This window comes from Arvicanthis niloticus, chromosome 12, assembly GCF_011762505.2.
Source record: "Arvicanthis niloticus isolate mArvNil1 chromosome 12, mArvNil1.pat.X, whole genome shotgun sequence".
Taxonomy (NCBI): Eukaryota; Metazoa; Chordata; class Mammalia; order Rodentia; family Muridae; genus Arvicanthis; species Arvicanthis niloticus.
The window spans coordinates 12,137,556-12,150,414 of record NC_047669.1 but is presented as its reverse complement, the minus strand read 5'-3'; the positions used below and the strand labels follow the sequence as shown (position 1 = coordinate 12,150,414).

The following is a 12,859-nucleotide window of genomic DNA, read 5'->3' as shown; positions in this document are numbered from 1 at the left end:
AATCTGTATAGTATTATCTCTCTTGCCCATCCCACTGTGGGTGGTGTCACATCCTGGCAAGCAAGCCTAGGTGGTAGAAAACCAGGATAAAATCCTTCCTTCTACCCATGTAAAGGGACTCATCTCTGTTATCTTCTCAATTCAAACTCTCCCCACTAGATTACAGGGACAGTCTGCAGAACCTCTGCAGGTACGGCTGAACTCAAACACCCATGAAGGATATACCTTGTGATCCCCATATGTGAACAGCATCTGGGAATGTGTGGTGCAGGAGAGTTTCCCGAAACTTGTGGCGACAATGATCCTATGTCCTACCTCTTTGTCATCTGGGGAACAGGCCAGACAGCAAAGAAAGTTAAAAGTGATTTCCTCTATGGCGGACACTGGTACATTAAAGCACTGTTTTATTTGTGCTTCTGGGAAGTAGACCTTTTTATCAATAAGGCAAGAAAAGCCATTTTCTGTGTTTGGATATTTTGTTTGTCTTTGTTTCATTTTGACGTTATCTATTATCTTTTCCAGTAGGTGCTAAGTCACTTTATGAATAATATTCCAATTTTTAGAGTTTGTAAGTGTCTATGGTCATCCCATTACTACATTTTGTGTGAACAGCGTGTGAGAGAGGCAAACTAGGATCTCCTTCACTCATTCTTAAGCTATTCCGGACTCTACTTTGAACCAGGAGGTAGAATAAATACTGACTAAAATTTCGGCAAGCAAGTTAAAAGTCCAAGAAGATACAAGTTGCCTATTGGAAGAGAGGTGTGTGAGTGTGGACTGGAGCTCAAACTCAGCTTTGCCAAGGTTCAGGCTCTTCCCTTGTGTGCACATGCCTCCTTGCCCACCCCGCCACATAGATATTCACATCAGCGCTTGCTCCTCTGAGTTGGCTCTTTCCTTCTTCCTTTCTTCTGCTGATTTACATATTGCTAAATGATGAAATTATACAGTACATAATTCCACAGCAACTCTGCCGCTTAAAAAAAAAATAGGAATGGAGTAATTGGGCAGAAAGGCTTCTCAATTAGGCTGTGGATTCTGTTTCTAAAGCAGTAAATGGGGAAAAGATTTTTTTAAAACTGTGTCTTGAATATATTGCCATAGATGGTTGCTGCCTGAGAGGGCAGGAAGAGGAATGGAGGCTGGGACTCTACATAGACTTGTTGTCCATGGCGAGGCTGAGAATGGGGGGACATTTGCTAGGCTGAGTGTTTTGAACTGAAGCTACTTTTCAAGAGCCTTGAAAACAAATTTATAACTTTTGTCTTCTGTCTCTCATCCCTCTTTCTTCACCACGTGACCCACAGAAACCTAAACTTTTGTCCCCAAGGTGGACTATGGAGATTAGAAAGGTGATGTCTTACCATTTGCCTTTGCCTCTGAGGATCCTCCTGTGACAAGTGCTGTATCCCAAAGCTGAATGGAAGGGATGCTACATGGAGAGACCATCAGGATTCGGAACATGTCCAAGCCCAACTGGTTTCCTCTACAGTCTGTCACGACTCTAGCAAATCTTTCTGTGCAGCCATATTTCTACACAATGGTCTTAGAACTTGGATACAAGAGATCTTTCTTGTAAGTGTTTAGTCTTTGTTCCTGAGGACTCCCACATCAGGAACACAAAAAGTATCAAGTACACTTGCTGTGTTTTTCTTCTATTACCTATCATTTGTCAAAACAGTGTCACCCTGACACTTAGGATTCACAAGGAAAGGCTGACACTTTTTTACTATTGTAGACCTTCATGATTTGAAGCTAATGTCCTCTTTTCAGGCCTCTAGCACCGGAGTGGAGAGTCAAGACCTCTGCTTTAATCCTTGTCACCTTTCTTTTTCTTCACTGTTGTGGGTTAGGAGTGTGTGGACCTGCAGCTGAACTCTCCGAGTCAGTTCAAAGGAATTCTGTCATGAGAGCAGAATGGAGAGGTTCAGGAGAGGACGAGAGCAAAATTGGGATCCATTGAGGGTGTGGAGGAAGATTGTATGAAGGGGGTGGAAGGAGACAAATATTGAAGTATGTATGAAAACAGCAAAACAAAACCCATAACATTGTTTGCTAAATTAAAATCTGATTTATAAAAAAAAATCAAATGTACTCAACCCCTAGCCTAATTCAGAAGGAGCTTTTGATTACAATAAGAAATAGATGTTCTAAAGGATGCACAGGCTTGCAACCTCCTGTGTATGAACACAGTGGAAGGACCATTCTGGATGTGTGAGTTAAGCCTGTGCTGGGATACATCACTTTGCCTGGTAATACGCGATGGTTTCTTCCATATGCTTGGATTTCTACATGTACAGGAAGAGATTTCTCATTTTCCTAATGATGGAATTAGAGAAAGGACAGGTTTGTAGAGAGGTTGTAATATGAGGGATGGCTGCAAGGTGGGTACCCCAGACTACAATGTCAGTAATATCTGTTATCCAGTTTTAATATATTTGCTCTTCTGTGTTTCTTACAGCCCTTATTAGTGGAATAAAAGAGTGTGAACACGTTAGGATGGCATGCTGCTTGTGCGACTGAATGAAGGCATGTGGAAAGATGACATCATTCACCAGAACCGGTGACTAGGGAGCCAGGGGAAACAGAGGGAACTGAAGTGGAATTCTAGAGGGCAAAGTGGCAACTCAGAAGCAGAGAATTTGTTCTTCCTCTAAAAGCTGGCAAAGCAGTGTGTGCATTTCTCATACTATGAAGGAGTAGACACTTGGTGTTTTATTGTTTGTTTCAGGCTTTTTTTTTTTTTTTTTTTAAGGTACACAAATCCAGAAAGGCATTTTATTTGTTTCTTTTAATTGAAAATAGATTCTTTTTTCATGTAGTATATTCTGATTAGTTTACCCTCCCTTTACTTCCCCCCAGTTTCCCTCCCTTCCCATCCAGATCTACTCCTTTTCTGTGTCTTGCTCCTAAGAGATAACAACAAAACATAGCAAAATAAAATATAATAAGGTAAACGAAAAAAAAAACCATTGAAGTTGGACAAGCAAACCAAAACAAGGAAACAAGCCCAAGAGAAGGCACAAGAATCAGAGACCTACTTCCTTGCACACTCTAGAATCCCATAAAAACACCAAACCAAAAGCTATAATATATACAAAGAGGACCAGGTACAGACCCATGTAAGCCCTGTGCATTCTGCTTCAGTCTCTCAGAGCTCATATGTGCTTTGCTCAATTGAATTAGAGGGCCTTGTTCTCCTGGTTTCTTACACGCTTTCTGACTCTGACTCTTCTGTGGTATTATTCTCTGAAATAACTTCTCATTTAGAGCTGAGTGTTCCAAGGCCTGCCTCTCTCTCTTCCCCTCTCCCCTCTCCCCTCTCCCCTCTCCCCTTTCCCCTCTCCCCTCTCCCCTCTCCCCTCTCCCCTCTCCCCTCTCCCCTCTCCCCTCTCCCCTCTCCCCTCTCCCCTCTCCCCTCTCCCCTCTCCCCTCTCCCCTCTCCCCTCTCCCCTCTCCCCTCTCCCCTCTCCCCTCTCCCCTCTCCCCTCTCCCCTCTCCCCTCTCCCCTCTCCCCTCTCCCCTCTCCCCTCTCCCCTCTCCCCTCTCCCCTCTCCCCTCTCCCCTCTCCCCTCTCCCCTCTCCCCTCTCCCCTCTCCCCTCTCCCCTCTCCCCTGCCCCTCACCCCCCTCTCTCTGGCTGTGGGTTTCTGGTTTTTGTATTTGTCCCCACCTTCTGCAGGAGGAAGCCCTGTGATGATGATTAAGGCACTAGCAGAATATCATTAGGTGACATTTTATTACTACTTTTTCCCTTAAGACTTATAGTATTTGGTTGTACCCTAGGCCTCTAGTCTCTGGTTCTTGGTCACCCACACAGTGTCAGGTATGTTTTCTATCTCGTAGAGTGGGCATTAAGTCAAATCAGAGATTGGTTGGTTACTCCCACAAGCTTTGTGCCATCATTGCCATAGTATATTTTGCAGGCAGGACAGCATTGTAGATCAGTGATTTTGTGGCTGGGTTGGTATGGTTTTGAGTCTGTCTTCTTCCCTTGGGGTTTTCAAGTGATACTGCACACAGGGTGAAGAAGGTGAAGAAGGATGAGGCCTTCTCCAAGGATTTTAGTTACAGAACTTTTAGATGAAAGCCTTCTCTGATGATATTCAGTGAAACAGCTTGTGCACATCCACTTTATTTGGGTTGACCAAGGGCTATATATGAACCTTGGAGTGTGGGTAGAAGTTTTCAGGGTGAATGTTAATCGCTGGCTGGTGCTCAATGTATTGGGAATGTCTCATTTGCATTCCAGGAATTCCAGGTACTTGCTGGGCAGGTTCTTATCAGGAAAGAGGAAGTTGAACCTGTAATTTTGCCAAGGACTTCCTCGCCTTCCTCAGGTAGAGGGTGTGTGTGTGTGTGTAGGGCTCCTCAGACAAGGTCAGGCAGAGAAGGGGAAGCCCTGCAGGAAAAGAGAGTCCTCCATTTTTGCACAGAGCTCAGAGAAGCTGTCTGGACATGGTAGACTACAATCTTAAAAAATAGCAGGATTCAAAAGCTTGGTATATACAACCAATATGTAGTCTCTGTTGGTACCATGAAAAGTACCTTCCCATGCAGGTGTGTGTGTGTGTGTGTGTGTGTGTGTGTGTGTGTGTGTGTGTGCACACTCTATATAGTCTTGATGTTTTATTTGTATAACAATGATCACACAGAACCAGGTAGCCCTGCAAGGAGCCTGCGGCTTAATTTTAGTCTTATAAAATAATATCAGCTGATCAACATTACCTATACAGGGCTTGCCAGGCTCCATTGTACTGGGAAATTGAAAAAAAAAAAAAAAAAACATAACTGGCTTTCCTAGGGTTGGTCCAAGTCCCTTATATGACACTTATAAGGTGAGTGGTCTTTCAAAAGTCCATCTTTCTAATTCCTAATGGGCTAATGTATGTGGGGGTATCTATTCCCATAGTATAGTTGTAGGATGAACGGAAGGTAAACTGCCAATCATACTGTAGAGACAAAATGAAAGGAATATTCCTTTATTTAAAAGAGAATATTTATTGTCTACTTAGTTTCAGCTGTTAACTTGATACTCCTGAGATTTATCTGAAGGAGTCCCAATTGCTTAGATCAGACTAGCTAGAGGGTGTGTCTGTGAGGCATTTTCTTAATTGCTAATTCATGGTGGAGTGTCCAGCCCACTGTGGGTAGTGTCATCCTTAGGCAGGTGTGACTAGGCTGTGGAAGAGAGCGTGCTAAAGAAGCTGGGGGGTTGGAAAGAGGAGAAGAAAGGGGAAAAGAGGTTGGAGAGAGAGAGAGAGAGAGAGAGAGAGAGAGAGAGAGAGAGAGAGAGAGAGAGAGAGAGAGAGAGAGAACAAATGTGCCAGTAAGCAATATCCCTCTATGGTTTCTGTTTCATTTCCTGCTTGAGTTCCTACCCTTTCGACCACAGACCTTGGAAGGGTACACTAGATAAACCCTTTCCTCTCTGAGTTGCTTCTGTTCAGAACGTTTTACCACAGTAACAGAAAGCAAACTAAGAAAGTTCACAATGTTCAAAGGAGAGAGGTGCCATGAAAAGAAGGAGACAGATTTGTTTACTTTTATTCCTGTGTGACATCAGAGGGTGGGACTGGAACAAGTGGGTTGAAATTGAAAGGGGGGGGGGTTTACAACTTTTTCGAGATGAGAGTTTAGAATTAATGGAGTAGGGAGTGGAAGGGGGAAAGAGCCTTGACAGTAAGGATAAGCAAGCCAGGTTCTCTTAAGAAGGGAAGCTTCAGACGCATTGCTGCTACCCACAGAAACCAAACGGTTGGATCTCTTGGTCTTTTCCCAGATGAGGTTTTATGTTGTCAGTGTAATCACCATTTTTATAGTAGGAAGGGAAACCCTTAGCTACCATTTGATGTGTTAGGCTTGAGTTTGAAGGTGCCGTCTTCCTCTCTTAGAATTGCCACACATTACATCTACAGGAGAAGCATTTGGTTTTGTCCCTGAGCCTTAATTTTCAAACAATTGTTACAGAGAGAAAAATCATGTGTCAGGTTGAGACTGAGGGTAAAGCCATGAATCCCATGGAAAATAAAATCTTATTTAATGTAAAAAAAAAAAAATCTAGAAAACCCCATGGCTTCTCACTGGGATACTGAATTTGGAAAGGTTTGTTTACTTAGTTGCTCTCTGGGTAAATGAGTTTTTGGTAAAGGCACCTTTTGCCACACTGGATAATTAATCTGACAAGTATCTTTAACAGTAGAATGCTACAAAACTCAATATGTGTGTGGTGTGAGACTATGAAATGAAAGGTTGCCAGCCCTGTAAGCTTGCTGTATCTGAACATTTTCAAGTAAAGCAGATTTTTCTCTAAGTTTCGTTCTCAGAGTTGATCAAATAGCTATCACTCCAAGTATATGAAATAAAAACCATCGACAAGAACTCCTACAGGTGCCTAGGCAGGCATAGAGTTATAAGTTGGCTAATTACATGTATAATGTTCTATTGTATAGTTCTTTACATTTCTTTGATCTCCAGGAAGAGATTATAGAATCTGTGTTCTAGACTCTAGACCAGTGGTTGTCAACCTTTCAGTACAGTTTCTCAGGATGAGGAGAGCTACAACCATAAAATTATTTCTGTTGCAACTGTTATGAATCAGAATGTAAATATCTGATATGCAGGCTATCTGGTAGACAACCCCTTCTTGACCCACAGGTTGAGAACCACTGCATTAGTCACTTCTGGTGCTTTGCCAAAAGTGATCCAGCCCCAAAGAGTTTTAAAAAACCAACCATGAAAAATCAATTTGATTTATTTTAGTTTTTGAGACAGGATCACAGTAAGTAGCCCGGATTGTCCACCTACCACAGTGCCCTGAGTACTAGGTGTCCCAGCATGCTCAGCTATAACATTTCGTCTCTTTCATGGACTATTAGAAAAGACCAAGCCTCTATATCACACGAGCAGGTGTGGGTTGTTCTAGTACACATGAGTGGAAGGCCAGAAACAAGCATGGGAAAGGCCTAAGGCAAAAGCAATGGGGCTGCTGTTCTCTACATATGGCTTCAGTGTACTGCCAGGATCTGTGTTGTGGAGCTCGATCCCTAGGGTGGTAAGACTGGGGGTGATGGACCATTTAGTATCCTGATCCAGGTATGTCCTTATAGTCACAAAACATTGGATAATACAGGGGAAAGGCCTATTTGCAACTATACATTGGTAAAATTGAAATTGGAGCCTTCTATATTTAGATGGGAAAGCATTCAAGAGCTAACAAGATAAGAAATATAAGGAAAAGCCCTGCCGCTGCACCCCCTGGAATCCCTGAGAATGAACTATGGCCCACTCCAGCACTGGACCCCTGCTCTGGAACATCTTCTCTTCTAGGAAAATGAAAACGAGACTTTATATCACATATAAGTGCTGACATGCTCAGAAAGATGAGAGGAACTGGATGGTTGGGGAAGCACAGCAGCGACAGGGAAGGAAGAAGCAGATGCCAGAGGGTACCATCCGATCCCCAGAGACCTCTAACGGAGGCGATGACGTATGCCTCACACACATTTGAAGGCTCTGTAGTGTTCTAATCTTCCACATCCATATGCAGTTTGAGATTTAAAAACAAAAACAAAACATTCCTGCCAAGTTAAGGGAGATGGTACCATTTTCTTTACACAAGATCATGAGGCATGGAAAGGAGACTTCACGTGGCCATGGGCACAGTTCATAAATGGTAACTGAGATGACTAGTTTGGATCCTATGTTGGAAATAGAAAGGAGGCTGATAGAACTCTCTCTGAGTGTGCACAGAGGCTGTCCTGGGCACGCTGGAAGGATAAAGTGGAGATGGTAGAATGTTTCAGTTATTATGATTATCAATGTGCACAGAAAATTAATACAGCAGCAGTTTTTCTTAAACCTAGCTAGTTCCCAAATAACAACGCAGAGACTAAAATTTATTTACAGCTTAAAATCGCAATAACTAGGCATTCTAGTTCTATTTGAATCCTCTAATATACTCATGCTACTTCCCAGCCAAAACCCCCATAAGACTTGCATTTAGGGCCTTCTGTGCTCCAGCTGTCTCGCTCTCTCCCAGAATCCTTTCTCCTCCTGGACATCCACCATATTCTCACTATTACCTAGTTATTGGCTTTTCCAGCTTTTCTTGACAAGATAGGGAATAAATGGTGTGCATAGTTTACACAAACTTGAGACAGGAGACTATTAAAATAAGCATTACAAAAATGGCGTGTCCAGATTGAAACCAGTTAATAGGACAGAGAAGTCAGCATCTGAATAATACAAGGATAATTTTTACACAGTGCACAAAAACACTATGTCTACAGCAGAACTCTTTCTGAAAGTGCACAGAGGCTATCCTGGACACACTAGAGGGATGAAGTGGGCATGAAACCAGTGTGTCCAGGAACCTCTCTACACATGTAGAATGATTTTTAGCTTTCCTCCTTCTGGTGCCTACACAGCCAGCCAGCACATGACTAGCACCTTACATATATATATATAGGACATAGTTACTTCAGAGTATGTAGCTATATTAAAAATCTATATAATATATTATAAACACATGTAGATATACATGAGAAATACATATGAACACTTTGCAGAGCAAAGCAAATTAAATATCTTATAATTTCAATAAAGCAATCAATATATTTACTATATATGTCAGTTCTATGGGTCAAACCTAGGTCCTTGCAGCATATGAGTAAATAGAAATTTTTATGTGGTACCTATGACTAATTTCTAAGTGCTACATTTTAAACAAGATTTTTATACATTAATATTAATTATAATAGTAATTATCAAAGTCCCATGTTCAACATATATCACACTAGCTTCATCTTAAGTGTGGGTCCATGATTTCTTTCCTTAAATGGTCTTTATATAGCTCACATTTTACATCTACAGTCCACTATCTCAGAAAAGTCTAAGGGGATGTCTAACAGCTGCTCCTATAGATAACACTGTCTCAGGCATCATCTGAAATATTTCGATTTGTTCCTTACAGTTCTAAGGACCCTGGCAGCAGACTAAGGCAAAATCCTCATGCTACCATCTCAAGTTCTAGAAACTGAAGCTGTCAGAAAAGCAGTCTTCACTCACAGATTTACTCTCAAGGCATCAGAGATACTCTGTGCTATAATACCTAGATTATGATAGTATGATGTTACATGAACCCCAAGTTACAGTAGCCTGGTGCTCTTAAACCTAAAACCACCACCATAGAACTTTTAAGATAAGCATGCTCCCTTCATCTTATTCAACAAGTTGAATTGATAGGTAGATCAGAGGCAAAGGGGCTGGGGATAATCATCCCTTCTTTCAAATTTTTCTATGGATCCATGTTGTGTTGGGGGCTCCCAATTTTTGTCCGTAGAAAACCTTCATGGCCACCATGGCAAATAGATACCTGCTGACCTATCATCCTTGAGACTTTCCTGTCAATTTTATATGTATCCCATCCTAGCATGAGCTCAGCCTCGTTTAAAATCAGTGTTCTTACATTGGGTAGCAGGGGAATCATTCATAGGTAACACACTTCTAATGTTCCTAAAGAATGCAATAGAAGTATGAGTTCACTAACTGTAGGGCAAGATTTTAGACTTGGGTCAAGGTAGCTTCCTCTTTGACAAGAAATGTACTGGAAGTATGGGCCGTTCCAGTGGCTTGGAAGAGGCATCACATTTTCCCAAGATGAATTGTGTGGATGCCACTGGAGTAGAATCCATGACTCAAATACATAGGCCAAAGGCTAATGAGACAGGCCAAATCCTTGCTAAACTCCAGCCTCTTGGAGGTGCACCCTCTAGCCTCCTCTTGCTCTTTTGCAGAACCACTTATATGTTCATCCCAAGAAAAAAATAGACACCAGCTCAGTGCAACCAAATGTCTGAGGAATCTCGAATAGGGGTTATGCACTTGGAAAGTAAAGTGGGAACTCCTTAAATAGAGAGGGCCAAAGAGCAATAGATCACTTCCTGTGTCCCTGTCACAGAGGAAGGCAGTATTTCAGAGAAGTAGATGCTTTACATTTGCACATTCCACTTAGCCTCTGACCCCCCACTGCTATAAATCTGATGACCACACAGGGTTCTCAGCCTCCCAGTCAGCATTTTGCTGCAATGTCCCACCAGGAAGAGAAAATGCACACCACATGACAGAGATTCTTAGGCAAGGCCTGTGTCCCCTCTATCTCTGTGGACAAAGTGATGGAGGCGTGGGTTAAGAAGTGGAAGAGAGATGAGGAAAGGAGAGCACAGACTTGCACAGACAAGTACAGATGTGCACACCTCCTGGAATATCATCATTCCACTGAAAGGTTCTTCTCAAGGCAAATGTTGGAGCAGCCATTTCTCTTTAAGAACCAGCTTTGTGGTTGGAGTGATGAAGACAACTTTGTTTTACCCTCTGTCCTCTTGGACTCATACCCCCTCTTCTCAGCTCTGCCTTTCAAAGGCTTGGTCAAAACCAACACACATAGATGCACCAAAGCAGTGCTAACAGAGTCACCACTGCTACCCGGAATTCTGATCTCTGGTGCAAGCCACCAACCAGAGCCTACTAAAAGGTACTCCCTGCTTGATGGAGGTTGGGATCAGTGAATGAGAAGTGATGTCTACAGAGTGTTAGCTTGGGGTCAGCTATTGGGAAAGACCTTTCTGCCAGTCACTAAACAGAGGCAGCCTAGAAACCGAGATTTAATATAGAAGAGTTGATAATATTTTGCATTATAGAAAAGGCATTTTGCTGAATCCAAGGTGTCCCAGGGGCTTTTTCATATTATTGGCATCCCATTTTGAAGTGCCCATTATGCTTCTCATGCAGGGTCCCCTAGGATGTATCTCTGTAGCACATCCTATAGATTGACTCAGTTATCCCTGTGCTGTGAAGTTTGTCAGAAGGAACACTGGAATGATGGTTCATTTTAGGTATCAAGTTGCTCTGGATTAGTGGTGTCCAGACAATTGGCAAGAGAGTACTTTGGGGCATATCTATGACCATATGTTGTGGTCTGGATGTTGTGTTAGCTATTTTTATCTTTTCCCTGACATGAGCAACTTAGGGAAGAAAAGGTTTATCTTGGCTTACAACTGAGAGCCCATTTTGACAGGTAAGGCACAGCTGCAGGTGCATGAAGGGACTGGTCACATTACATCCCTAGTCAGGAAGCAGAGAGAGATGAATTCCAATGCACAGCTTGCTTTCTCCTTTTTGTTCAGTCTGCTGGCCACTTAGGGTGAGCCTTCTCACCCCAATTCAGCCAACCTAGAAGCTACTTCACAGAGGGGCCCAGAGGTGTTTGTCTTCGGGGGGACTCTAGAAACTGTACATCGATAACATTAATGATTACACATGTGTCCCTTTAAGAGTTTGGTTGTTACTAATGAGCTAGTGTTAAGAAGCAGTGTTCTTAAGCAATGCTGAAGTCAGGAGGGCTCTGCTGTCAGTGATGGGACTTAGAGCACTCATCAGAGGACTTCATTAGGAAGATCAGCTCTTCTTGTCCTGCCTTCTGCAGTGTGGGATATAAGCTACTGTAAGCATCATCCAGTAGAAGCCAGCACCTTGATCTCAAACTTCCCACACGTTATAACTATAAGAAGTAAATTTCCGATCTTTCTAAATGGCCAGGTCTTTAGGATTCTGTTCCAAAAACACAGTGTGGGCTTCTGCATAAGCATAGTATTTCACATTAGACAGAGCTGTTCTCCCCAGTGTGCTTGAGATCATTTGATTTGTCGAGGTCCTGACTAGAACAAACAGGCAGAGGAAAGGCAAATTGCATTTGTTTTTACTAGAGCTGCGTCTTCTGCCCTTGGATAGGAGAGCTTCTGAGCCTTGGCTTGGGCCTTTGGACTTAGATTAAATTACACTACTGCCTTTTCTGATTCACTAGCTTACAGACAGCAGATGGTAGGTCTTTGCAGCCTCTATAATTGTGTGAGCCGATTCCCATATATATATATATCCATCCTATTGGTTTTGTTTTTCTGGAGAACTCTGACTAATACATTTAGCTATAAATCATATGCCAGACTGAAGGATGGAAAAATGGAACGGGGCCCTACTTGGGCTCTTGTAGTAAGGCTGTGTTGAGGACATGGAGCTTCTCTACTCTTTCTTTCACTCGTTCATTTATTCATTCATTTAAATTTTGAATAGAACCTAGGGCTACCAACATAAACCTAGGCTTGGCCTCAAGATGCATACACTGCCTGGCTGTGTAGGATACAGAGAAACAGAATATCTAGCATATACCATATATGCCATCCCCCCCCCCCCCATCATCATGAGATGAAATGAGATGTCCAGGAGAGGAATTATAAACTCCTCACATTGGAGGAACATGACTCATCTCCAGAAAGACTGCCCCCACCCCCAGAGTGAAAGAAAACACCAAAATAGAGTCTTGATAAAATATGGACAGGAGGGACTGGGAAAGGAGGAATAGAGCAGATGGCCAGGTAGTACCGAATATTAAGCAATATTAGTGCACGTGTATTTTTGTATGAGGAGAAGCAAGCCAGGCAAAAGGAAGGGGTGTACAAGAAGATCAGCAGCTAGGACCCAGAAAACAGTTGTGACACCACAATGGAGGAAGAAGCCACAGTTCCAGCCTTCAGCTGGGCTTCATGGGTGGCAAAAGCCTCTTTGTTGACTGGTCCTGATGTGGTGTTATGGTCCTAAACCCCCGTTTGGGGCACATCTAAGTACCTTACCATAGAGCTTACCAAGGCAGCTTTGTAGCTATAAGGAGGCCACTAGACTCTGCAGATTCTCTCTTGTCTGAGGACTCCCAACTCCGCAGATGGAGAAGCCAAGGCTAAGAGCTACCCTGAGAATTATGGGTGTGGCAGGGAAGTGGAAACCAAGCCGACATTTGGTGCGCTGTA

General features: G+C 42.8%; 1 pseudogene; it reads left to right on the top strand.

Annotated features, from left to right (window-relative positions):
• The first annotated feature begins 2,262 nt into the window (after positions 1–2,262).
• Positions 2,263–12,859, top strand: part of LOC117718004 (peroxisomal acyl-coenzyme A oxidase 1 pseudogene) — a 28,019-nt pseudogene continuing 17,422 nt past the window's right edge.